Source organism: Bubalus bubalis, chromosome 11, assembly GCF_019923935.1.
Source record: "Bubalus bubalis isolate 160015118507 breed Murrah chromosome 11, NDDB_SH_1, whole genome shotgun sequence".
Lineage (NCBI taxonomy): Eukaryota > Metazoa > Chordata > Mammalia > Artiodactyla > Bovidae > Bubalus > Bubalus bubalis.
In genome coordinates, this window is record NC_059167.1 from 81658241 (window position 1) to 81684814 (window position 26574).

Sequence of the window (26574 nt, forward strand, 5' to 3'; positions counted from 1 at the left end):
GAAAGGTTTTTGAAAAACATTAAAAATATTATTACAGAACAAAATAAAGTGTACTTATTTCTTGTGTTTCCGCATGGGTCCAAGGAAAACATCAGAATTTCAGAATAACAATATTGTACAATCATACAGAAATTAAAGCAGGTACAATTGAAGTTAGTGAGGAATAACACAGTAGAAGTTCAAGAACAAGCTGAGTTCATCTCTTGGAAATGCACATATTTTTTACCCCAAATCTACTGCTTTAGAACATTTTGGAAAATATTAGAAGTACACGTACGTATTTCATTAGCTGTCAGAGCCATGACGTCATCATGTGTTGTGGAGCCCCTGGAAAACTCCACTGTGTATTTTTGAGGGAGTGAGAGTGCAGAAGGCAGATAATGTCTTACTGTCATGAAAATAATTTTGATCTTATAGGCCCCCTGAAAGGATCCCCTAAAGGGTTCCCAGACCACACTCTGAGATCTGCTAAACTAGGGTAGTATTTGTTCTGTGGAATATTATGTAGCTTTTAAAAAGCTGTGAGGTAGATCTGTATGCACTGTCATGTAACAAGAGCGATGCGATAGGGCTTCCCTGGTGGGTGGTCGTAAAGAATCCTTCTGCCATTGCAGGGGACACAGGTTTGATCCATGATCTGGGAAGACCCCACATGCCACCTGCAGAGCAGCTCAGCTCATGCGCCACAGCTATTGAGCCTGTGCTCCAGAGCCTGGGAGCCACAACTACTGAAGTCTAGAGCCTGTGCTCTGCAATGAAGCCACCACAAAATGAAGCCTGAGCACCGCAACCAGATAAAAACTCCCACAGCAACCAAGACCCAGCACAGCCCCAAATAAACTACATAAATAAATAGATAAAATTATTTTTAAAAAGAACAATGAAGTAGCATTTGTAATATGATACATACAAACACACAAAACAACTCTACATATTCTGTACTTATATATATATGTGTATATATATGTGTATATATATATATATATATATGTAAGCACATAAAAAAGTTCTAGAAGTACGTACTGTTAACTGTGGTTATTCTGGGGAAGTACACGGGAATTTGGTGGCTTACTAATGGAGAACTTTTGCTTTATTTGTCTTTTTTAGACGGTTGCTAGAAGAATGTTCCCTATATTACTGGTGTCCTTTAAATATATTTTATAGGGAATTCCCTGGTGGTTGGTCCGGTGGTTAGGACTTGGTGCTTTCACTGCTGGGGCCTAGGTTTAATCCCTGGCTGGGGAACTAAGATTCCATAAGCTGCACATTGCAGCATCTCTCTCTCTCTCTGTTGTTCAGTCGCTCAGTCATGTCCGACTCTTTGTGACCCCATGGACTGCAGCACATCAGGCTTCCCTGTCCTTCACCATCTCCTGGAGTTTGCTCAAACTCATGTCCACTGAGTTGGTGATGCCATCTCATCCTCTGTCATCCTTCTCCTGCTCTCAATTTTTCCCAGCATCAGAGTCTTTTCCAATGGGTTGGCATCAGGTGGCCAAAGTATTGGAGTTTCAGCAATTGAGATGCAGAACATTTCCACCACCTTAGAAAATTCCTTTGTGTCCCTACACTCAGACAACCATTGATCTGATTTCTATCACTATATATTAGCTTTGTCTGTTTTAGAACTTTATGTAAATTGGACTTTTATTTTGCCTTGGCTTAGGTAGTTTTTTCCCCATGTAGAAGTAAAAAAAAAAATTACTATGATTTTTTATATTTATGGTCTCATTTTTTTAATATTGAAATATTTGATCCATCTGATATATATTTTGGTGTGTGGTGTGAAAGACACAGATCTAATTTAATTTCTTTTTTCCCCAGAGAGCTACCCAGTTGTCTCAACATCATTTATTTATACACGTGATCTTTTTTCTCACTGATTCAAAATGCCACCTTTATAATATATTAAATTCTCAAATGTGTTTTTATCTCTTCCTTTTTAAAAAATTTTTTCCACCTTATTTTTTTAATTGAAGGATAATTGCTTTACATAATGTATCTCTTTCTGAACTTTCCTTTCTGTTCCTTTGAGTTGTTTATCCATGTATCAATACAACACTGTTTTAACTGTGACTACATTATTTTTTAAAATATTATATTTTAGAATTTTCTGTTCTGTCTCTTCAATGAGCTAAATTTCTCCAAGTTTCCTGTACTAGTTATCTGTTACTGCATAGCAGATTACCCTAACACTTAGCAGTTTCAAAATTTATTATCTCACAGGTTGTGAGAGACAGGAATGAGAGAAGTATAGCCGGGGGCTCTGGCTCAGGGTGTCTAGTAGGGCTGTAGTTAAGCTGCCAGCTGGGCATCTCAAAACTCAGGCTAAGAGGTTTGCTCCCAGGCAGTGTGGTTGTTGGCACCCTCTGTTCCTTGCCATGTGGTCTTGCCATCAGGTTGCTCACAACACGGTAGCCAGGACTAATCCAGGAGGGAAAGAAACAAATGGCGAGGGCCCAAGACGAACACTCAGGTTAATATATCCTACCCTCAGAGGTGACATGCCGTGACTTCTGCTAAGCCTGGCATTATGTGGGAGGGGACTAAACAAGGTTGAGAAGACCAGCCCACCAGGATCCCTGGGACCCTCTCAGAGGCGGGCAACCACATACCAAATTTGGCTGTCCTCTCTTTCCATTTGATTCACTTCCTTGGGATATCTCATCCATTTTACGAGACTGCTTCTACCTATGATCAAAAGTTCGCAAATCGTTCTTCTGATCGCTAGCTTGTGCTCCTGAGTGCCAGAACAATTTATCCAATTGCCTGGGTACCTCCTCTGAAATATCCTTGGGTTCTAGGTTGAGTCTCAAACCTCCTTCCCTTGCCGTGCAGTACAAAGCACTCCTCCAATAAACTGTAAGTTATTGGCTCCTCCAATAAACTGTAAGCTTATCGAGGGTGGGACTCTGTCTTCAGTATTTTGATATTCTCAGTACTTGACACAGTGCTTAGCATGAAGTGTGCTCATTAAATATTTGGGCCCAGGTGACAGCTTGAGTGACAGCACCTGCCGCTCTGTAGCCAGTAGTCTTGGGAAACTACAGGGGCCCAAGCTAGTGGGGAAGGGTGGGATCCCTGGCCTTAGGACTGAGGCCCATGGTCTCTCTTTGGGGCTTACTTTGTACTCGGCTCTGCGTCCCCAGCCAGATGAATCTGTAGGCTGCCCATACCGCCATTCACTCCTCCCACCCCACCCCTGCCCAGTGTGGGGTCTGGAGTCTGCTTGGATGCACAGATCTGTCCGTTTCTGTTGTTTGTGAGAGTCTGGGGACAGCTGGCCTGGAAGGACTGGGTCATTGGTAAGTGGTCTGTGCAGTACTCTGCAGAATATTAGACAAATGCTTTCTGTACTCCCCCAAGGTCGCCCTCCCCAAGCTTCTTCTCTAGCCGTGGGGGTGAGCTTTTCTCACTTCTATCTTTCTTTTTTTTTCATACAGTTGCTTTTCAGTGTTGTGTTAGTTTCTACTGTACACCAATCTTAATTCTAGAGCTGTAAAGTCCATGCATCCTTTAGCTCCTCTGATAGAATCAGCAGTGCCTGAAACCCAGCCTGCTGCCTGCTCACATCTTTGCACTTAATTGCAGACTCCACAGCAGAGGAGACCCTGACCCATGTTCAGGACAGACAGAAGCACAGCCCAGGAAGGGTAAGGCTGAGCTGGCCTCACCTCAGCTCAGGGCAGGAATGTTGTGCCCAGGTTGGGGTCTGTGATGCCAGAACTGTCCACTTCATTCCTTTTTAATTTTTGTGCTGGGGCTTCTTTCTCCCTGGCTCTATCTGCAGCTCAATCTTGATTTCTTCTCTGATTCTCATAACAAAGCTCTTGGGACTGTCACAGCCCTTCAGTTCAGTTCAGTTGCTCAGTCGTGTCCGACTTTTTGCAACCCCATGAATTGCAGCACGCCAGGCCTCCCTGTCCATCACCAACTCCCGGAGTTCACTGAGACTCACGTCCACCGAGTCAGCGATGCCATCCAGCCATCTCATCCTCCATCATCCTCTTCTCCTCCTGGCCCCAATCCCTCCCAGCATCAGAGTCTTTTCCAATGAGTCACTCTTCGCATGAGGTGGCCAAAGTACTGGAGTTTCAGCTTTAGCATCATTCCTTCCAAAGAAATCCCAGGGCTGATCTCCTTCAGAATGGACTGGTTGGATCTCCTTGCAGTCCAAGGGACTCTCAAGAGTCTTCTCCAACACCACAGTTCAAAAGCATCAATTCTTTGGCACTCAGCCTTCTTCACAGTCCAACTCTCACATCCATACATGACCACAGGAAAAACCATAGCCTTGACTAGATGAACCTTTGTTGGCAAAGTAATGTCTCTGCTTTTGAATATGTTATCTAGGTTGGTCATAACTTTCCTTCCAAGGAGTAAACGTCTTTTAATTTTGCGGCTACAGTCACCATCTGCAGTGATTTTGGAGCCCCCCAAAAATAAAGTCTGACACTGTTTCCACTGTTTCCCCATCTATTTCCCATGAAGTAATGGGACCGGATGCCATGATCTTCGTTTTCTGAATGTTGAGCTTTAAGCCAACTTTTTCACTCTCCACTTTCACTTTCATCAAGAGGCTTTTTAGTTCCTCTTCACTTTCTGCCATAAGGGTGGTGTCATCTGCATATCTGAGGTTATTGATATTTCTCCCGGCAATCTTGATTCCAGCTTGTGTTTCTTCCAGTCCAGCGTTTCTCATGATGTACTCTGCATAGAAGTTAAATAAGCAGGGTGACAATATACAGCCTTGACATACTCCTTTTCCTATTTGAAACCAGTCTGTTGTTCCATGTCCAGTTCTAACTGTTGATTCCTGACCTGCATACAGGTTTCTCAAGAGGCAGATCAGGTGTTCTGGTATTCCCATCTCTTTCAGAATTTTCCACAGTTTATTGTGATCCACACAGTCAAAGGCTTTGGCATAGTCAATAAAGCAGAAATAGATGTTTTTCTGGAACTCTCTTGCTTTTTCCATGATCTAGCGGATGTTGGCAATTTGATCTCTGATTCCTCTGCCTTTTCTAACACCAGCTTGAACATCAGGAAGTTCACGGTTCACATATTGCTGAAGCCTGGCTTGGAGAATTTTGAGCATTACTTTACTAGCGTGTGAGATGAGTGCAATTGTGCGGTAGTTTGAGCATTCTTTGGCATGTCCTTTCTTTGGGATTGGCATGAAAACTGACCTTTTCCAGTCCTGTGGCCACTGCTGAGTTTTCCAAATTTGCTGGCATATTGAGTGCAGCACTTTCACAGCATCATCTTTCAGGATTTGAAATAGCTCAACTGGAATTCCATCACCTCCACTAGCTTTGTTTGTAGGCCCACTTGACTTCACATTCCAGATGTCTGGCTCTAGGTCAGTGATCACACCATCGTGATTATCTGGGTTGTGAAGATCTTTTTTGTACAGTTCTTCTGTGTATTCTTGCCACCTCTTCTTAATATCTTCTGCTTCTGTTAGGTCCATACCATTTCTGTCCTTTATCGAGCCCATCTTTGCATGAAATGTTCCCTTGGTATCTTTAATTTTCTTGAAGAGATCTCTAGTCTTTCCCATTCTGTTGTTTTCCTCTATTTCTTTGCATTGATCGCTGAGGAAGGCTTTCTTATCTCATCTGCTATTCCTTGGAACTCTGCATTCAGATGCTTATATCTTTCCTTTTCTCCTTTGCTTTTCGCTTCTCTTCTTTTCACAGCTGTTTGTAAGGCCTCCCCAGACAGCCATTTTGCTTTTTTGCATTTCTTTTCCATGGGGATGGTCTTGATCCCTGTCTCCTGTACAATGTCAGGAACCTCAGTCCATAGTTCATCAGGCACTCTGTCTATCAGATCTAGGCCCTTAAATCTATTTCTCAATTCCACTGTATAATCATAAGGGATTTGATTTAGGTCATACCTGAATGGTCTAGTGGTTTTCCCTACTTTCTTTAATTTCAGTCTGAATTTGGCAATAAGGAATTCATGATCTGAGCCACAGTCAGCTCCCGGTCTTGTTTTTGTTGACTGTATAGAGCTTCTCCATCTTTGGCTGCAAAGAATATAATCAATCTGATTTCGGTGTTGACCATCTGGTGACTTCCATGTGTAGAGTGTTCTCTTGTGTTGTTGGAAGAGGGTGTTTGCTATGACCAGTGCATTTTCTTGGCAAAACTCTATTAGTCTTTGCCCTGCTTCATTCCGTATTCCAAGGCCAAATTTGCCTGTTACTCCAGGTGTTTCTTGACTTCCTACTTTTGCATTCCAGTCCCCTATAATGAAAAGGACATCTTTTTTGGGTGTTCTAAAAGGTCTTGTAGGTCTTCATAGAACTGTTCAACTTCAGCTTCTTCAGTGTTACTGGCTGGGGCTTAGACTTGGATTACCGTGATATTGAACGGTTTGCCTTGGAAACGAACAGAAATCATTCTGTCATTTTTGAGATTGCATCCAAGTACTGCATTTCGGACTCTTTTGTTGACCATGATGGCTACTCCATTTCTTCTAAGAGATTCTTGTCCACAATAGTAGATATAATGGTCATCTGAGTTTAATTCACCCATTCCAGTCCATTTTAGTTCGCTGATTCCTAGAATGTCGACATTCACTCTTGTCATCTCTTGTTTGACCACTTCCAATTTGCCTTGATTCATGGACCTGACATTCCAGGTTCCTTTGCAATATTGCTTTTTACAGCATCGGGCCTTGTTTCTATCACCAGTCACATCCACAGCTGGGTATTGTTTTTGCTTTGGCTCCATCCCTTCGTTCTTTCTGGAGTTATTTCTCCACTGATCTCCGGTAGCATATTGGGCCCCTACTGACCTGGGGAGTTCCTCTTTCAGTATCCTATCATTTTGCCTTTTCATACTGTTCATGGGGTTCTCAAGGCAAGAATACTGAAGTGGTTTGCCATTCCCTTCTCCAGTGGACCACATTCTGTCAGATCTCTCCACCATGACTCGCCTGTCTTGGGTTGCCCCACAGTCATGGCTTAGTTTCATTGAGTTAGACAAGGCTGTGGTTCTAGTGTGATTAGATTGACTAATTTTCTGTGAGTATGGTTTCAGTGTGTCTGCCCTCTGATGCCCTCTTGCATCTTACTTGGATTTCTCTTACCTTGGGCGTGGGGTATCTCTTCATGGCTGCTCCAGCAAAGCGCAGCCATTGCTCCTTACCTTGGACGAGGGGTATCTCCTCACCGCCGCCCTTCCTGACCTTCAACGTGGGATAGCTCCTCTAGGCCCTCCTGCGCCCACGCAGCCATGGCTCCTTGGACGTGGGGTTGGTCCTCCCGGCTGCTGCCCCTGGCCTCGGGTGTGGGGTAGCTCCTTCCGGCCGCCGCCCCTGACCTCGGACGCGGGGTAACTCCTCTTGGCCGCCACCCTTTGGGCATGGGGTCCTCCTGGCTTCTGCCCCTGACCTCGGACGTGGGGTAGCTCCTCTCGGCCGCGCTTAGTGCGTCAGTCACAGCCCTTAGGACCACCTAACTTAGTTCTTATCAAGGTGCCGATGGAGTCAGAGAGGAATAAATGCCCAAGATCACGCAGCTTTTGTTGACATGTCCCTCGTTTCTCTCTCCTGATTATCAATGTTTCTAATGACCGGGCATCTTTCCCTAGTCTTTGTTTTCTTTCCTTTACCACTCTCTTCTCTCTTTGGTCCCATCAGTGAAGGCCATCCACCTCCACTTGGGACTAGATTGAGGGTATGTCTATTTGGCTTCCCATCCTCCACATTTGGGCATCTGAACTGATCTGCATGGGAAGGGGAATCAGAGTGGGCAGTGCCAGGCTCAGAGGCCACTCTAGGTTCCCAGGACCTGTGCTTCAGAGTGAAGATGAGTGAGAATGAAGGGAGAAATTGCCAGAGTCTGAGCCCATGGAAGTCACTCAATCTCAGGCCTTGATCTAGGGGAACTTGAACAGGAAAGGGAACCAAAGGAGATAGAGGAGGTCTCACCAGTCTTTCCTGGAGCTGCTTTTCCTTACAAGTAGGGCAGCTTTCCCGCAAACTACTTTGCTGCAAGTTGAAGGCTTGGTAAGAAGTGCTGGAAGCTGCAGACTTGCTGAGCAATGGGACCTGTTTCCCTGAGGTGCTATAAAACCAGCCTTCCAGCAGGGGGTGTCCTGCCCCGACAAAATGCGAATCCTCTTTTTCCTGCTGCCCTCCCTGCCAAGGAGAGTGATTTCCCCTGGCACACGATGGGGTTAACCTGTGATCGCAGCTGCAGGGGAGAGGAGTCCCCCAGGGGTCAGAACAACATTTAGAATCTGTTGTCCTGTTTAGGAAAGGTAGAACCATCAGAACCTGAAACCCCTCATCCCCTCAAAAGAAAGACTGTATTATGACCTTGCAGAGAAGAGAGAGAGAGCAGAGTGAAAGCAGCTGGGATTTAACAACAACAACAACAAAAAAAGCAAGGAGATCTAGGACCTGCAAAGGGTGTTTTTGGAAGTATGGTACCAGAAGAGAGACCAAAATTGACTATCAAGGCCTTCCTTGCCAAAGCAGACCATTTGATCACCTGCATTATGACACTGACGTAAACTGATATTTACTCTGAAATTTCTCCACTATTCCTGAGCAGCACCCATTCACTTATCATGTATAGATACCAACCCCTAACTCCAAGGAACTGGGTTATGCAAGGGTTGCTAAGGAACGAGGGGAAATGCAGTAGGTACGGCAGGGGTTGCTTAGTAACCAGAGTCCCTTGTGATGGAGTGGCCAGAGCAGGTCTGGAACAGATGAGGGGTCTGTGGACAGAGTCAGCCCACACCAGAGCCTCCTGAAAGGGTATGTTTGTTGGCCCCTGGACTCAGAGCTGCCAGAGCTTGCCTCTCTTCAGCTCCCTGACTCTCCATACCCCAAAAGTATACCCCAAGTCCCTGAGTGTCCTTGACAGTCCCTTGCTCCAACCATGCCTTCCCCATCTCCCTTAGCAGGAAGCTAATCAAATCCTAGATTCAAGAAGGGACAGTGCTCCTCAGCAAGCAAATGGAATCTCATGCTGGGGGAAGCAGGAGCCTCGTCTCACACTAATGTGGAGCTAGGAAATTGGAGGTTGGAGGGAAAGCGGGTCCCCTAGGCAAGCATCCCTGATGTATTTCCAGTTCACGGGGAACTGGGAATACGTGATTCTCCCATGCCAGTTCTCAGCTTGTGCATAGCTAGGGTGGCACACCTCTTTCCTTTCTGAGTGTTTCCGTGGAGCATGGGTCTCCACACCAGTCTGGCTTGGGGCTGCTTTGACTGGCCTGGGCTTCCCACAGCTGCCCTTCAGATAGCTTCACTTCAGCACAGCCTGGTGGAGTCATCACGCAGGCATTGGGAACCACAGCCAGCTTTCTCAGTCAAGGGTCCCTCGTTCTCTGCTCCCCTGGCACAGACAGGACCCTACTCTGTCCCAGCCACCATGGACATTCACACCCCTCTGCTCTGCCTCTCAATCTGTGCCCCTGGACTAGAGCACCCATCCAGCTACTTCCCTCATCAGACCCCCTTCATCTTCCAGGTCCTGTTTTCTGCAGTCTCCCTAGTGACGGTTCTCCCAGCCTGAGCAGAAAGGAGCCAGGCACCCTGTACTGAGTTGGCCTGACCAAGCACCCCTGGCTTCAGGCCTGGCAGGGATCTCGGGCCCAGAGAGGAAGCAAGTGGAGCTGCCCTCAAGGAGCCCACTGATCCTCTGCTTCCTCCACTGCCTGGCAGGATGCTCCCAGGAAACCCTTTGTGGATCGAATGTTTATACACAAAAGCTTGTTGTTCCAAACAAAGCCCTTTACACAGAACATCTCTGAGAAAGTGTTTGAGACACTGGGATGTTTGCCTCCAAGAAGAGAACTGGGAGATTTAGTTTATGAGTTAGCTTTGAACTGCTTGAATTTAAAAATTTACCATGAGTAGATAATCTTAACTTTTTAAACATTTTGATTGTGAAATATAATAAATACATAAAAGTGTATATGAATGCATACACACACACACACACATATATATACTATATATACACACACAAGACACATGTATCTTTTTTTTCTTGTGGGGGTATATTCTTTTTAAAAAATTTTATTTATTTTTATATTTTTGATTAAACATTTTTATTGAAGTATAACTGATTTGCAGTGTTTCAGGTGTACAGCAAAATGATTCAGTTCCATATATTATTTTTTCAGATTCTTTTCCTTCATTCTTTACTGCTGGCCTTGTCTGTGCGGAGGAGCTGGGCTTTTTTTTTTTAGCCTTGCAGTGCAATATGTGGAACCATGTGGGATCTCAGTTCCTCTTCCAGGGGCTGAATTTGTAGTCCTTCAGTGGAATCACAGAATCTTAACCATTGGACCGCCAGGGAAGTTCCTGTTATAGGTTATTATAAGATATTGAATATCGTTCCCTATGCTGTACAGTAGGTCCTTGTTGTTGATCTATGTTATACACAGTAGTGTGTGTCTGTTAATCCCAAATTCCTTAATTATCCCTCCCTCAAGTCACATATATCATAACTGACACCATAGTCACACAGTGGAACGCAACCAGCACCCCAGGAGCCACAAGATTTGCCCTTCCCCAGTTGTAACCTTCCTTTTACCCGAGGAATATTCACTGTCCTGACTTTTGTGTACTGTTGTTTTCTGTGCAATTTTACCACCTGTTTGCATTCTTAAACAACACAGAGGGGTTTTGACTGCTTTTGAAACTCATGTATATACAATCACATAATAATGGATGATTTTGTGTCTGATTTCTTTCCCTCAAGGATATCTTTTATTTATTTTTTTTTAAGATTCATATATGCTGTTCAGTATGTAGCTTCAGTTCATTAATTTTCATTGCTGTGTAGTATTCTGGTACATAAGTGCAACCCAATTTGTCTACTCTACCATTAATGGACGTTTAGGCTTGGTTCCAGTTTGAGGCTATCACAAAGCGTGTTGCTGTGAACGCTCGTGTGCAGGCTCGTGGTGCACACATGACCACCCTCTTGTGCTGTGAAAGTGCAGAATCAGAGGGCTGTCTGTTCAAATTCCCTGGGCAGCGCCGAACCATTTTCCAAAGTGATTGTGCTTGTATTCTCTCCAGCTTTGACTGAGAGTTTCATTGAATTCTGTTTTTTCAACCATTAGCAGCTCATTAAAATTGATGATTGGTATAATTATTGGTTTGGTATCTTGCATCCTCACCCTACTGGGAAGCACCATGGATGGGGATCAGAGGGCATGGTTCACCAGGGTCATGACGTCTATTGCCTGGTACCTGACACATTGCAGGTGCTCAGTGCTTGTTTATGGACTGAATAGGAAAATAGCCTTGTCTACCGAATTCTGGGTCTCCCATTCTAATTTGCCCCTTTTATAAACAGGAAATTTTCAGAAAAGTTTCCCTGGCCTGAGGCTCACCTGTTGATTTTACACTCTGCTGCTGGCCCTTGTCTGTCTGGAGGAGCTGGGGGTAATAAGTGTTAAGTTTTTGATTCTTTCCCCCAGGGTAGAGTTTAGCAGGGAGCAGGCCAGTCACTGGCCACCATGCTCCAAGCAGTGGCCTGGGTCCCTCAGAGGTTGTTCCATCCTCTGCTGAGCTCTCTGGACAATGTAGCATCAGAGGAAGAAAACAAAAGTGCATCCTGGCCAGTTGGGTAGCCATGGTCACGGCGTCCACTGACCATGGGTGTCCAATGGGTGAGCGCCCCATTGTCCCGTGGGTCCTGACCCCTCACAGGGATCCTTACCACAAAAGGACCTCAGGGCTGCGGGGCAGGGCATGGCTTTGTTGATTTTCAGAGGGGAAAGGAGAATGGTAGCAGGGATCTGGGGCTACCTTGTTCCTTCCATCTCGGCCACAGGATCAGATTCACCATGATTCAGTGTCTGGCAGCAGAACATGGACTAGGCGGTGGCAGAGCTGAAGGGCGAGGGGCTGAGCATGACGGGCACCATGTGCCCCAGGGGATGGCAGAGATCAGGAGCGGCTGGTGGCTACAGTAATAGGCCATGGAGGTGGAAGGACACAGAGAGGAGAACGTGAAGAGCCTTCCCCTCGTTGCTCAGCCCTGGGGGCGAGTGGGGAGGCAGGGACTGGGATGGGGGCTTGGAGGCCCTGGAATGTGGCCTGAGACCATGACTGCTCACGATCTAACTAAGCCCACCTCACTGCTCACGCTGGCACTCTGTAACGGGGCCTGTTGATGGGAGGGCCTCACTCCCACCCAAGCTGGGAGATCTATGGTTGAAGAGAGCTCTAAAGGGATTCCCCCATCCTCATCCCCCAGAGGGCTCCTGGATAGGACTTTCCTCCCCTGAGGACCTTGGCTCCAGAGAGCCTGGCCTGGGCCTCTCCGAGGCACTTACCTTCATTGAGTTTGGTTCTCACAGAGCCTTGACACCATTCCTACTGGAGACGGTATCTAATTAACAAGCTTTGTCTCGACGCCCCTTTCACTGACTGGACTGCTCTGGGAGGGCAAGGCCTGCTCAAGCCATCTCCAGCTCACCCAGCCTTACATGCCACCCTGCTGTGGAGCACTGCGGGGGCATTGACTTCCTGGTGTGCAATGCAGTGGTCAGCCTGTTGGTAGGGAGCACCCTGGGGATCAGTGAGAAGATGGGGGACAGGTGAGAGGCTGCCCCTGGGAGTTGGCAAGAGGTCTGAGGCACTCCCCACTGAGACCTGTAAAAGCAGGCACAAACCACGTGTCCCTGGGAATGTGCCATGATGATCCTTTCTGGCTTTTAAAGCTGGTTCCTATACTCTCTGCTCTCCTTTCTCATGTCTTTTGCATTTATTCATTTAGCAAATATTTTTCAAGGGCTTGCTCTGTGCTAGGCCCTGTTCCATCCTCCGTGGGTAGAGTTGTGGATTAAGTCTCTGCTCTTGGTAAGAGTCAAGAACAGGTGTCCGCTCTCTGCCAACAATTTATGTTTTTCACATCCTTTGGTGGGGACATACATTGGTGATTGTGGTCCTCCTTGGTGACTGTACCTGACACTAAGATTCTCCACCTTTTTTAGACAAGGGATTCTCAGTGTCTCTCAGACGGATCTTGCATTAGACCTGCCCCCAGCCTTGCATAAGCTCAGGCGTTCCAACCCACTACAGTCCACCTAGCCGTCCTGCCACTTGGCTCACCTGGGTCCGTGAGAGACCTTGTAAAATGCCTTGAGGTCCATCTCTGGCTTTGTTATTCTCCTACAACTATGTTCTGTTCACTCGAGGGGTTTGCCCCTTAGCCCCTCTGATAAGCCAGATGGACTATGATGAGGTCACAATTGTTCTGTCATTGTTATCGTCCCCCTCTGCCTATGCACTGGTCAGAGTTTGCCTTCTGCCTCCCTAGTTCTCTGTGCTCTGCCAACACCCTTCTCAGACTGGTCCCTCCTGTGTATCTGCCCTTGGCCAAGTGCCCTTGCCTCCATCCTCAGAGATGACCTGAAATCCGAGCTCCCTGTGGCCTCCCCAGTCTCTTCAGCTTCCTTAATGCCTCCAAAGGCTCATTTGTGAGTCTGTAACTGAGATTTCATTGCTGACAGTCTACTAACCCTCCTGAGTCGTTTTCCCTTTTAGCATCTCGGTTCATGGGATCATGCCTCTTCTCGGAACTGTGTGCAATCTTCCCTCGTGAAGCTGAGCACACTCGATGATGGTCCGCCTTACCTTCTCTGCTGCCCTCCTGTCCTCCAAGGGCTTGATGCTCTACAAACAACTCTGGCTACGGGACAGAAATTGTCCCCCATCATTTCTGACACCACAGAGGTGAAATGCTCACAAAACAAGCTGCTCTGCTTTCAATGGAATGCAATTAAAAAATATGGGGGGGGGGCACTGTATGGTGAGGGGAATTTCTCCTTGCTCATCTTATCCGCGGTCCCGTTTGTGCACCACCCTCAGGCAGACGCCCTTGTCTCCGACTGACTGGGAAATCTCTCGTCTCCTACCCCGCCCACCTCTCCTCCATCCCTTCCCCAAGCATGCACCCTCTTCAGATTCACAGAGCTCCGCAGAGGTGCACAGGGCAAAGTAAGGGACAGAAGGACTTCCCTGGTGGTCCAGTGGTTAAGAATCTGCCTTCCAATGGAGGGAACATAGGTTCAATCCCCGATCAGGGAATTAAGATCCACATGCCTTGAGGCAACTAAGCCTGTGCACAGCAACTATGACCCAACACAGCCAAATAAATAAACAAATATTAAAAAAAAAATAAGGTATGGAAAAGAGTGCAGAGCTTTCTTGACCTCTTCAGGCACCGCTGTTCCCAGATCTCCATGTGTTCACCAACCCAGGAGTTCTCTGAATCCTGACCTTTGTGTTTTTATGAAGCTTCATTGCACAGGCATGATTGATTAAATCATTGACCAATGGCAATTTATTCAACCTCCAATCACTCTCCTCTCCCCAGAGATCAAGGGGATGGGGATGAAAGTTCCAGCCCTCTAATCACATGATTGGTTCCCCTGGCAACCAGCCCCCATCCTTAGGTGTTTTCCAAGTTGCTTATTAACATAAACTCAGGTGTAGTTGAAAGAGATTCGCTATGAAGATCAAGACACCTTTACGACTACTGTCACTTAGGAAAAAGCCATGAAGTCTCCCTGGGGTTGGGACAGTTCCGGGCCGCAGGTTCAGGGCAGGGTGCCACCTGCAGCAGCCTGACTGAGGGCTCAGAAGTTGGGAGTCAGAATTTACCAGTGAACCAAAAGTATGTAAGTCTCTGGGCCAAAGGCTTCAGTCCTTGCAGAGTAGGTTAACAGACCTGGAAGAACTGGGGCCTCAGGGGGTGGTTATGCTGGGAAGATGCAGACAGGCAGGGTAGGACAGAATGGTTCCATGAGAAGGCCAGGCCCAGAGAGGGGACTCGGTGGGGTGTCCCCCAGCCCTTTAGTAGCCAGGGCCAAGGGCAGAATCTTGCCATTGGATCTCCAGCTCCAAGACTGTCTTCCACACTCTGAACGGGCTGAGGCAGGGGAGGACAGTCGCCGGCAAGCCAAGCCAGTGCCCTGCAGGCCTGCAGGGGAGAGACTGAGAGTGGTGCAGGGGGCCTCCCGGGAGAGAGAGGCCGCAGAGAGGAGGTAGACAATAGGAGCCTGACAGCAGAGTCAGGGCTGCTGACCCCTTGCCTCCTGCAGTGAGTGAGGGAAGGTGCTGACTGCCAGGGTAGCAGTGGGGATGGCTGTCATTGAGAAAAGTCCCATGTGCAGGAGGCAGGGATTCAAGAGAGAGAAGGGAACTTGGCTTCCAATAAGGAAATGCTCAGAGAGGGGATTTGTGTGTGTGGCTGTTGGTGTGTATCTCTGGTGGAAAGACCTCAGGGATGGGAAGGGCTGAGGGAGAGGGCAGAAGAAAGGGTAGGGATGCAGAGGGAGGGTCGGCACTTGATCTATGGCCCTTGCCCCTTCTTCTGTCTGGAAAAGCCCAGCCTGGGCTCAAGTTGCCTGTGAGATGAGGCTCCCTCAAGAGCGCTGTGGGATGAGGGAGTGTCCCTAGTGTGGAGACGGCTGTGAGAGGCGGAAGGGCAGAGAGAAGGACCAGCCCTCGTGTCCACCACTCACCTGGCTCTCACCTCGTTGCCTCACAAGGGGACAGGGGCTGCGGGAAAGGCAGCTGCCCGGGTTGGGTGAGAACAGGGGCTGGACTCTTTGGGTCTCTCCATCCATTCCCCCCAGAGTCCTCCTCAGGTCAAGTTTCCAGCCAGAGGCCGTGGATTGTGGATAACCAGACCCAAGTGCTTCCTGAGAATAAACCACCTCAGTATTTATTTGGTTCCCAACAGCCCTTGAGGTGGTATGAGATGCTTTCATCCTGACTAATAAGTGAAAAACAGAAAGCCACCGAGTTTGGCACATCAGAGAGTTCCTGCTGTTCTGCAGATATTTGTGTGCTGGGGGGCCTGGGGAGGAGAAGGCATGAAGCCTGTTTGGGAGGGAAGGCGGAGTGGGGTGGGGTGGGGACTAGTTAGCTTGCAGCTCCTACAGATGTGGGAGGGAGGTCCTCAGGATGGGTCAGACTCTGGCCCTGAGGCTTGGCATAAGTGACTCCACCTGGGAGCATTTTGTCTACCTGGGAGCATTTATACATTTCAGGTTAACCTCTTCCTCTCGGAACCCTTAAGAAAGATCTGGAAAGAACTCTTAGGGCAAAGAGGAATTCTGGGGTGTCCTGAGATGGTCACAGGTGAGGGTTATGATAAACAGGGGTGACGCCCTTCCAGCCTGAGGGTTCTCTGTCTTGTTTGGATGTGGGGCCCCTTGGGAATAAAAAGTGGCATAAGTTGTAGCCTCTGGTCATTTTTCTCTTGTTTTTACCCCAGACTACTGTGGTGGTCGGTCCCTTGTCCCCTATAATGCCACATTCACCCCTGTGCTGACATCCCTGGCTGCCTCTGCCCAGGTCCCACTCGTGGGGCTGAACTTACAGGCAGGAGGCAGCTTGAGGGCCAGTGCCTAGCTGGACAGTCCTGGCGCAGCACTGGAGCAGAAGAGGCAGTCCCTGGCTGGCCTGAGGCAGTGTACCTGGGCTAAAGAGTCCATTACCCGAGTTTTCATGGAGGCTGGGTTCTGTGGGGTGAGGGTAAAAATCTGCTGTGTGGTGCAGATCCTGGGTCAGATTTACCAAGAAGTTGCATGACCCTTTCACCTAAAGGGAATGCTCCTTTTGGTCGATTAAGCAGTGGGCCAAACATTATTTTATTTAAAATACTCCTTTATAGTTTTTTCTTAAAATAGTTTATTTTTGGCTGCACCGGGTTTTCATTGCTGGTGGGGCTCCTCCAGTCGCAGTGCACAGGCTTCTCTTTGCAGTGGCTTCTCTTGCTGCAGAGCACGGGCTCCAGGGCGCAAGATTTGGTAGTTGTGGTTCCTGGACTCTAGACCACAGGCTTTAATAGTTGTAGAGCATGGACTTAGTTGCTCCATGGCATGTGGGCTCTTCCTGGATCAGGGATCAAACTTGTGTCTCCTGCACTGGCAGGCAGGTTATCCCTGAGCCATCAGGAAAGCCCCACTCTTTTATAGTTTTTTTAAAAAAATTTTCCTCCTCATATTCATTTTTATTTCAATCTTTTAGCCACACCATGCAGCATGTGGGATATTATTTCCCCAACCAGGAATCGAACACACGCCCCCTGAATTGGCAGTGCTGAGTTTTAACCACTGGACCAGCAGGGAAGTCCAAAACATTAGTTTATTAACAGAATAAATGAAAGATTGGGAATAGAATAGGAATGGAGGACAGGAGTGATCAAGGAAAAGGTTCAGAACTAAGGCTAGAGGCCATAGTGTGCCCTTGGGCTTCCTTAGGGATGGGACACCATGTGGAGGTCGGGGAGGGACTGGGGGAGCCTTGCTGGATGGGGCTGTTGCGTGTGCCCTGGCTGGACTCCGCTTAGAGTCTCCACTGCCTTAGTCATTGCAAGTCAATAGATGCTGTTCTTCTGCAGGATGGGTCCCTATGAATCCCAGTGAGTAAAATGACTCCCTTTGCTGATCATTTTATCATCAATCTTTGATGTTTTCCAGTTGCTGACGGCTCCAGAGGTTAATCTGTCTAAATACATGTAGCTTGTAAAAGGCAAGGCTGAGATTTTGAATCCACATCTGTCTCTCAACCACCCTCCATGACAAAGTGATGGCCAGGTTCTGTCAGTCCACTTCTCTCTTCAGATCTGTCTTAGTTTGGCTTCTTTTGAAAACAGTGACAAGGGCTTTTGGACAGGAGATGGGAGGAAGCAGGACGAGGGAGTGAGTGATGAGTGATCATGGAAGCAAGGAAAGCCCATACAGGGGTGTGTAGTGATGGGTGTCATTCCTGGCACAGACTCCTTCCCCCCATCACCCCCAACTTTCCAAGGAGAGTGGAGAATGCCTCTCAGACTGGAAGTGTCCACCCTAAGGCTGGTAGGCAGAATGTTTACCCGAGTGTTTCATCTCCTATCCACTGAGGGCTATACCGGGTTTATCAACACTCTCATTCTTCCAATCAGAGGAAGATGCTTTCTGCAGTGTGACAAGTCAAGACCCACAGGCGCAATCCACATACTCATGTCAGAAATCAGGAGGAAGGCAAGAGGGGTGAGTCAGGGCACACAAGTGTCTACCTCCGGTCTCCAGGAAGTAACCATCTGTGGTCTCAAGTATGTTTCAGGGACAAAACACTCAACCATTGCTCCACTGAGGCCCCAGGGAGAAACACAATCTCTCCTCTTCCCCAAATAGCAATTAGTCCACTTCCCCCAAGTGACAGCCTTCAGAAATTTTCACTAGAGGCTTTAGAGCTGCCAGATCTCATATCTGTGGTTAATGGTTTGAGTGGTCCACGTGACTGTCCCATGGGATTCCCAGAAGAAACCAGAGGATTAAAAGGTTGAGGAGATATTTGCAGAGCAGTAATGGAGACGCAGACATTGAGAACAGACTTATGAACATGGCTTGGGCTGTGGGGACGAAGGAGAGGGTGGGATGAATGGAGAGAATTACATGGAAACATATATTATCATGTGTAAAATAGAGTGTCAGTGGGAATTTGCTGTATGACCAGGGAACTCAAACCAGGGCTCAGCAACAACCCAGAGGAGTGGAGTGAGGAGGGAGGTGGGAGGGATGTTCATGTGGGAGGGGACATGGATAAATTTATGGCTGATTCATGTTGGTGTTTGGTAGAAACCAATGCAATACTGTAAAGCAATTATCCTTCAATTAAAATAAATAAATTAAAAAAAAATATGAGGAGGCAGGGAAGGAAGATGAGAAAGGAAGGTCTGAATAAACTCATTACACACAAAGAGAGCTGGGCTGGGGTCTTTCAACAACTGAATGTTGTTGAACAACTTGTCAAAAAAACCCAGAATCGTTTAAATGCAACATTTAATACAGTGAAATTTACATATTAACAATTCCCTTTACTTTTCCCTGAGTAAAAATCAGGACAGTTTAGAATGTGAAGACCTGGCAGGGGAGGAAGACAGAGCTTCCTTTTGTCTCATTTCTGGTGACCCAGCTTCTGGAGACAATGGACAGAAAATGTTGATGGTGAGGCTGGGGCCTTGGTGACCTGATGTGCTCCAGGTGTGGGACTGAGATGGCGGGGGATTGGGGCTAGTACCTGGATACCTTGATAGGAATCCTGACCAGAGCACTGGGCATTTTGGGTCTTGAGTGTCCTGGGTCAGATTTTATCACTTAAAGCACATGGTCCCATTGGCCAATTAAATAGCTTATTGAGAGTACAGCTGGCTCCTTTTAACAGGCACCAGGAAGGAGTATGGGGTGCCAAGCAAAAGAAACCATCACCCCCACCACCCAACTTCAGAACAGACCCCAACTGCCCACATTAGATGGATCTGTGTCTGTCATTCTCCTCTAACTCCTTCCTTCTCTTCCCCAGTCTCCTGACATTCATCATCTAACTCCACGTCAAACATTTCACCCTCCTGCCTTGCTTCACTTGATGGTAGTTAAGAACTGAAGCAGGTGTGGGGAGGTGTGGCTCCCTGAGGATTTACAAAACCCAAGCCACTTGCTTGTCAGAGGCTGTGTTTTTCTTGCCGAATTTGCTGGCTTCTCTCCAGTGCACCTGGTCTCTTATCTTTTCCAAAAGAGGTTGAAACCTGCTTATCACCTGCCTTGGCAACATCTGTACCCCAGAATCAAGGAAAATAGAAAATGTCATACAAAAGATCTGGTTTACCCCACCTTTCCTCTCCTCTGTCATTTTACAGATGAGGAAACAGTCCCATGGACGGTGAGGAGCTTGACAATGTGATGGGCTGTTCAGGAGAAGTGGTCCCTGAATCGGGTTCCTGGTCCTCATTCCGAGCTTATCTCAAGAAAGTCCTGTGCCAGGTAGTCTTGGCCCGTTACCTCTTGCACTGATGTTCCCCAGGAAGTTCTCTTTTCCAGGGCAGCAGCTTCTGGGTTTGAACAGGGAGATGGATGGAAGGTTTGTGTGCCTCCCCCAATAGTCGTGTGTTGGAACTCTCACCCCAGTGTGATGGTGTTTGGAGACTGGACCTTTGGGAGGTAATTTGGGTTAGATGAGGTCACAAAGGTGGGCCCTTCATGCTGGAATTAGTGCTCTTATAAAAGAGATACGAGATCTCTTTTTCTCTCTGCCGTGGGAGGACACAATGAGAAGATGGCCAGCTGCAAGCCAGGAAGGGTGCCCTTACCAGAACCTGGCCAAGCTCACTGTGGGCTGCTCTATCAGAGGTGGTGGGTACAAGGCGGCACTCTGGACTGCTGGGAAGGACATCATCACACTAGACCGTGGAGGCAAAGTCCTCCACGGGGACACCATGCCTAGCTCAAGTGTGGCAGGATTAGTTTTCAATTTTTATATTTTGTCCACAGAATGTGGCATGTGGGATCTCAGTTCCCCGATCAGGGATGGAACCTGAGCCCTCTGCATTGAAGCTAGGAGTCTTAATCACTGGACCACCAGGGAAGTCCCCAGTGTGGCAAGATTTTATAAGAAATCACTTTTTCTGGCTTTACAGATAGCAGGTAAGACAAAACAAATTTCCTTTATCATCCAGGTGAGTCACCAAGTACAAAGAAATGCTTTGGAGACAAGAAAATCCATATAGTTTCTCTTTTTTTCCTTTCTAAGAGTGAAGTCCAAACTCTACTCTTTGAAACTCTTCCTTGAAAATCCTAAAATTCCACATAGGAACTCATTCCTCCCAATTTAACTTCTGATCTCCCTGAGATGATACACTTCAGTCTGTTATTAGTCACCTTCAAGTGTGAATCGGCTTCTGATCCTTCTGTGAAAGCAGGTAGTGTTGGGGAGAGGTAAGGGGTTAGGGACCTGATGTAGGCCATCTCAACCTAGCTCAGCTCGATTCCAGGTGGGCGAGTGTTGGTTTTGAAAGGGACTAGGCATTTCAAAGAACCCTAGTGCCCTCCCTGTTGGACTGTGAACCTGAACAGTACAAAAGCCAAGATGCTGGGTATGAAAGGCCGAAGAGAAAGATGCAGACACAGGGCAGAGAAAGACCGGAGTGGACCAGCAGAGGTCTGTGTTTGTTTTGTTATCAAAGGTTCTGGGATAATACACAGGTATCTGGGCAGAGAGGAGAGAGCGTCTCCAGCTGTATCAGCTCGTATCTTAGCAGGGAGAACCCATGTCCCGTCATGTGGGGAGGATGGAGGGGTGCAACCCAGGAGAAGTGGGGTGGGCAGGGACGCTATCTGTGGACCCTAAGAAGGGCAAAGTTGTTCTCTATCTCAACCGTACTCTCCTGACTTGCAGGGTTTTTTTTTTCCCTAACATTTATTTATTTAGCTACACCAGGTCTTAGTTGAGGCACACAGAATCTTTAGTTTTGGCACGTGGGATCTAGTTTCCTGACCAGGGGTCGAAGCCAGGGCCCCTGCATTGGGAGTGAACAGTTTTAGCCACTGGACCGCAGGGAAGTCCCCTGACTTGTAGTCTTTACTGATGCAGCCAGAAACCTGGAGCTGCCATCCTCTGTGGCTGGAGAGTAGACAAGGATGGTGGCACGGCCATTACAGAGCCAGGCTCCCCAGGCCAGTGAAACGGCTGAGAAACTGCGTCTTCAGGAGGGGACTGTCTCCTGACCCCCTAAGAGGAGCTTATTTCCCAGGAGTGTTCCTGTGAGTTAATTTCCAAGGCCAGCATAGTTTCTCCACAGATCCTTTTTATTGCCATGGAGACAGTCTGCACAGCTCTGTCCAATGAAAAGTCTGAGCAGCAGGCACCATGACAACCTGTGGGGGCTGGAAGGAGAGCTCCAAAGTACCTCACAGACCAGAGCAAGGACAGAGGCCTGGGGACATTATGATTGTCACAAGTGTGGTTGATGAAAGGAGATGGCCTGACTATTCACTGCCTTCTCTGTGAGCAGTGAGCGAGGGATGGGTGTGATGGTGGGCCTGTGGCTGGTGGTGTTGAGGTTTGGGGCTACCGAAGGCAGTCAGAATCATTCTTTTATTGACTCCATGCTGTGTTTATCCCCAGCCAGGCAAGTTCATATGTGTCTGAAGCTGTAACAAAGCCAGACCAGAGCAGATCTGTCTGGCTGTGGGTGGGGGGTGGGGGTGAGAAGGAGGAAACAGCTTTCTCACCCTAGGAGACATCTAGGGTGAGATCTAGGAGACATCTCCACCCTAGGAGATGTCTCAGGGCTAAACAAGTGCTTCTCTGTAGAAACTACCCCATCCCGCCCAACAGGGTGGAGACAGCTTGCTGCCAGGTTGACATGAAGCTCTCGGATTCCCGTGTTGGGGCATCCTGGCTTTGCTGATGGTGAGATGTTTGTGGTATGAGGCCTGAGGCCTGAGGCCGGCCCTCCCCTCCCTGCTTGTCCTCGGCACTTGCCTGATGCCTGCTGAAGCCTGCCAGACACATGGGGGTCCCATGACCTCTGTGTTCAGCCCGGAGCTGGCTACTTTTCTGAACAAGCTCAGAAGCCTTGCCCATCTCCTTCCTTCCTTCCTCCCAGGCTCTCTCTCCATTCTGTCTGTCCCCTGGCCCTGGGCTTCCTCACTCCCAGCCCAGCACTCTTACTCCCATATTCCATGGTTGGGTTATTCAGAGAATCAGCTTGTGTCTCTACACCAGGCCTCATCCCGAAGGGCTGGGAGGAGCAGAGTGGTCCTGAGATCTCTCTGCTCCTGGAGGGGATAAGGAAAGTCACAGACATGACTTAAGGGCTGCTTGTCCTACTGGGAGCTATCCTTGTGAAGGCTACATCTTAGGGGATAGACAGCAGATGGTCTCTAAGAGCAACTGTTAGGACTAAACTCATAACCAAATTTTGATAGTAGATGCAAGTTACATGACTCCAGTTCTGGAGGGTCAAGCTCTGCGTGACTCATTTTTCTCATGTGCAAAATGGGTATAAACTTGTAAGGCTGGGATGAGAATTAGATGAATTAACACTAGGGCCTGGTTTATGGTAGGTTGCAGCTGTTATTTTGATTCTTATTACCAAGTCCTCATACAGTGCTTGGGAACATGACTTGTTCAGTCACTAAGTCATGTCCAACTCTTTGCAACCCCGTGGACTGCAGCACACCAGGCTTCCCTGTCCTCTGTCTTCTGGAGTTTGCTCAAACTTGTGTCCATTGAGTCAGTGATGCCATCCAACCATCTCATCCTCTGTCATCCCCTTCTCCTTCTGCCTTTCTCTGTAGATGCTTCCGCATCTGTCCAGCAGGGGCTTTGCTTCTTTCCATCAACTCTAGTGCTGAGGAGCAGCCCCTGGCCTACTCTTCCACTGTGTAGGAAGTGGCTATCTTATCTGGAGAGTGGCTATCTCACCCCGGAGCAATTCATCTGCATCTCCCGGGGATCCCCAGCTGGTGGGATCAGCACCTCCACCCATCTTGGATAAGAGAGCATCTCCCTCAGCCAGTCTTTATGGTTGATGGCATTACCTTTCTCTCTCATGGCATCTTCCATCTTCTATCCACCAAGCACAGATCACAAGCTTCTAACTGCCCACCATAAGCCCTGTATACTCTCACATAACCAAAGGATCAGTTCTGCGTTCAGCACTCTGATCTGACTCCTGTATGGCCTTGCTTCTTTGCTCATCACCTCACTTAGCACGAGTACATACCTCCATTCCTTCCAGCCCTCAGCTGACCCACTTAGCCTGCAGTGGTTCTTCCGAACCATTCCATGAGACAGGTCTCAGTCAATTCACCCAGAATTTGTCATCAGAAGCTTCTTTTCCTGGCTCATCACTGTTTGGTGCAACCCATCACTGTACCTATGTGATGTCTTTCGCCCCTCCTCATGTCAAAACCTGCTCTTAGGAGGTTTTGCAAACTCATTCATCTGATGGGTGAAAGTGACTATTAGGACTTAGTCATTCTGACAGTTACAAGGCTTCCAGGTAGCCATCCTTAATGCGTCATGTCAATTAACTGCATGCTCGTAGATTCAATAAACATACCTTCATGGCATGCTCCAGTGGATGCTGCTGTAATTATCCTGATAACCATTTACGAGCACCTACTATGTCTCAGGAGAGATAACTGACCATAGTCGAGCGAAATGGTCAACATCTGTACTGGGTCTCTACCCCATTCATTTTGCCAAAAAGTCCAGAAGGACCAAGAATTTATATGTAAAGTAATGTAACTTGTGTTGAGACTTATGGACAAGAATACACTTTATAGCCCCATGTACAATAGCAAAAGGCAGGAAACCACCTAAATGCCCCTCAACACAACATCATTAACAGGGGAGGATTAAATAAATTATGGTATATCCATTTATGGACTGCTCTGTTTTTGGTTTTTTTTTTTTTAAAAAGGGCATAGATTTGTAACTACCGATAATGGAACAATCTCCAAGGTAACAATGAAAAGGGGAAAAATCAAGTGTGCAGCACAGTGTATAGAGTGTGCTACTGTGTGTGCAGTGAGGGCAAATCCATAGGGGGTTGTATGCAGAGACTACTTTTGGAAGGAGAAGAAAGTTGACAAGAGCAGCTGGTTCGGGGAATGGGACTGCTGATCCAGGTAGCAGAATGGCTTACTTTTTATCCTTTAATGGAGTTTGGATTGTTTTTATTCCTTACCACATTCAGGTATTATTTCTGAGTTTCAAAAGCTTAAGAAATGAGCAGATGCTATGGAATTAGACACACTTGGATTGAAGTTGAGTTTCTATCAGTTTCTACCTGCGTGGTCTTGACTGTGTTACTTACCCTCATTTAGTCTCTGCCTCTGCAGAATGGGAAGTAATAGCACCCACCTCTTGGGTGGTGGTGAGGATTAAGGGGGAGCGTGCCCGGGAAGTTCTCAGCACAGTGCCTGGCACAAAGCAAGCCATCAGTCATCAGGCCCTTTACATAATCATCTCTAATTATCATTCTGGGTCCAGTACTATTCAACAAATCTGTGTCCTGTGCATCAGGCACCCAGCAAAGTCTGGCGATACAAAAGCAGTGGGAGAATCAGGCCGTGGAAAACCAACCATAGCAATCCTAGAAATTTCAGAGGAAAGCATGTTGAACTTTGCCTGAGGGGCAGAGGGCAGGGGTCCCGGAAGGGTTCCCTAAAGTGACATCTGTGGTGGGGTTTCAAAGGATGAGAAGGAGCAGCTCCAGCAGAGATGCCACATGAGGAAAGGTACAGGTGTGGGGGCTGGGGCCCTGGTCCCTGCCACAGGAGCGCATTAGTGTGAGGGAGAGAGTTGGGGCAGCACCCTCAGATAGAAACCGTGCTGGAGAGAGGCAGAGCACCAGTTCCTCTCAACAGCAGTGCCTCACTCCCTCCTTTTCCCTGTGGTCACCTGCTTGAGATCCTAATGTTTTTCCAGTTGCTGCGGTGCAGTCTGGGGCAAAAGTACCAGGAGTCTTTATGCAAATGTGCTCTGGGGACTCCTCTTCTAGCCCCGGCCCTCGGAAGTGGCAGAGACACCTGTTCTTCAGGGCAGGCGTGTTTCTATTCCACATGCTCCTAATACTGCAGTCAGTTACCTCTAGACATTTTTCTCCTCTGAATGATTCACACCAAGGGCTTGTATGGATGTTGTTTTCTCTATCAATTATATATCTGCCTATAAAATAAAGATACATTTCTCCCTTTCTGGATAAGCAGGGAAGGACCAATTCAGGGAACCTCGACTGAACCAGACACTCTGGAAAGAGGAAGAGCTGGAACAGCCAATGGCTCTGGTGGTCATCCTACAACCAGAAAAGACAGACCACTGTGCGCTGTCAGATGACAACTTGGCCACGCCCGGAGAGGAGCAGAGAGTGCAGCCTCCCTCCCTGTCTCCTGGGTGACAAAGTCTCCGGATGACCCCACCAACAATGAGATGAAAATGAAGAGCCCTGCAGCATAATGAGTGTGATAAAAATAGGAACTTGCTGAGTAAAGGGCAGGCCACAGTGGAGGCGTGGGAGGAGGGGGAACCCTGCCCGGAGCAGGTGGACAGGGCCCCTCGGCCTGACGCCCTGCTCTGTCGCTGTGACTCAGACAGACCAAGGCTGGTAGAGGGGGTGGCAGGGAAGCCAGAGAAGGACTGAAGAGTGGGCTTACTTGAATGTCCCAAGCAGACTCTGTCCTGGTCACTGTGACTCTGATCTCCACAGGGGGTGGACAAGGTGTGGCCAACACACACGCTGATGGGGGTTGGGAAATTCCTGCCCGTGTCTTGAACCTCTTGCCTGCCAATAAGCATCAGAAAATGCATTAAGAGTTAATGTGTCAATTTTTCTTAAAACATTGCGCCTCTTGTCTGTAGTATAGAGTGGAAGAAGCCTGCTAACTGTGCCTCCTTCCCTTCTTCTTTCCCTTCCTTTCTTCTCTCTTCGGTTGGCAGCTTGGAGTGTCTGCCAGCAGAGGCAGCCGTTCCTACAGAAGGAAGGCTCTAGGTGAGCAGGGACAGCTGCCTGTGACGCCTTCTAGCACCTTGCCCCCCTGCAGTCTTGCTTTTTTAAGTTATCTTCTAAAAAATTAAAATTTATTTTGATATTCAGCCATGAGAAAGGAAGATATCCTCCATTTGTGACAATGTGGATGGACTCTGAGTATTTTATGCTAAGCGAGATAAGTCCGGCAGAGACAGGTACTACATAACATCACTTACATGTGACATCTAAGACAGTTAAACCAGGAAAAA

The 26574-nt window shown here is 47.8% G+C and overlaps 1 long non-coding RNA gene across 1 annotated transcript; it reads left to right on the forward strand.

Annotated features, from left to right (window-relative positions):
- The first annotated feature begins 19479 nt into the window (after positions 1-19479).
- On the forward strand, positions 19480-26150 carry LOC112587902. Its single transcript, XR_006542951.1, has 3 exons — positions 19480-19808; positions 20316-20468; positions 25548-26150. It is a non-coding gene; the product is annotated as an uncharacterized LOC112587902 (long non-coding RNA).
- The last annotated feature ends 424 nt before the right edge of the window (positions 26151-26574 follow it).